Genomic DNA, 1,540 nt, shown 5'->3' with positions numbered 1-1,540 from the left:
GAAGCCAAGTAAAAAAATCCAAAATGTTTTCATGTTTATTTTTTTTACGTGAAGTTAATTAAATCACAAGCTTGTGAAGTCACTTGGAAATCATTTCCTATACAAAAGGATAATCACAGACTTGGGGAAGATATTTAGTCCATTAAGAAATAATAATCAGAATTTTAAAATTGTGTATTTTTTTGTTTATTTATCATACTAATTTTTATTTCTGAGAAACTTAGACAATGAAATTGATTATAGTTGTTTTTTTTCCTTACAATTACCAATAAGCATATTTTTCCAGAGTCTATTTGAGAATCAAAAGTAAGTATCCTCTACACATTTATAATATTTTCTTGGAGCTGTGATGGAGAGATTTTTGTCAGTTTTCTGTGAAATGAGAAAGATTAGATCAATGTAGAGATTTCTTTTAAATTTTTATTTAATTTGAATAAATTTTAATTGATTCAAGATTTAAGACTGTTTTTATTCTCATATTATGTCTTTCCTAGCTAGAGAAGGTAATGGGAATTTCCTTTATAAAATTATGGTAATAGTGAATGGCAAGTGGATCCACATTCAAAATTTCAGAACAGGAAAACACAAGTTAGAGCAAAAACTTTCATAAAGAATATTACTTCTATAGGAATGCAAATAAGACTTAAAAAGTGAAAAAGTGAAGTCGCTCAGTTGTGTCTGACTCTTCATGACCCCATGGACTGTAGCCTCCGAGGCTCCTCCATTCATGGGATTTTCCAGGCAAGAGTACTGGAGTGGGTTGCCATTTCCTTCTCTAGGGGATCTTCCTGACCCAGGGATTGAACCCAGGTCTCCCATATTGCAGTTAGATGCTTTACCGTCTGAGCCACCAGGGAAGTTCCCCAAATAAGACTTAAGAACACCACAATCCAAAACTTTTTTATTCATCAGCAAGCCCCCAAACAGTTAAAGTGATTTTTTGAGGATAACATATAAGAATAGCAATTATTAGAATTTAAATAAAAATAAGGCAAAAGCTTAATATAATGCTTCTCTTTAAAATGTCAACATTGCACTTAACAGAAGAATTATGTGGACAGGCTAAACTCCACACTAAAAGTAATAACCATAACATTTTAGCTCTGTCAATTAGCCAGAGAAAAGCATGGAGCAAAGCCTATTTCAAATTTAATTAAAAATAAAACCAATTGCATTTAGAATAAAATCCATACTCTTTTACCATGATCTGCAAGGCCATAAATGAACTAGTCCCTGCTAAGTTTCTAACTCCTGATTCACTATGTTTTAATCCACTGCCACTGCATTGCAAATTTGTTCAGACTTCAGAATTCTTACCTTTTCTCTTGCCTCTGCCTGGAATGCTGTTTCCCCAAATCATTAGATATTTGACACTTTCTCATCATTCAAGCCCAAATGTTACCACCTCACAAATCTTTTCTAAAGTAAAAGTACCCACTATTACTATTACTCTCCATATTACCACTATTACCATTACTCTTCATAATATTAGCTTATTTTATTGTCTTTCAGTTCAGTTTAGTTCAGTCACTCAGTCATG

Source organism: Cervus elaphus, chromosome 20 (genome assembly GCF_910594005.1).
Source record: "Cervus elaphus chromosome 20, mCerEla1.1, whole genome shotgun sequence".
NCBI classification, from domain to species: Eukaryota; Metazoa; Chordata; class Mammalia; order Artiodactyla; family Cervidae; genus Cervus; species Cervus elaphus.
The sequence above is the reverse complement of the archived record's forward strand: the minus strand, read 5'-3'. Positions refer to the sequence as shown.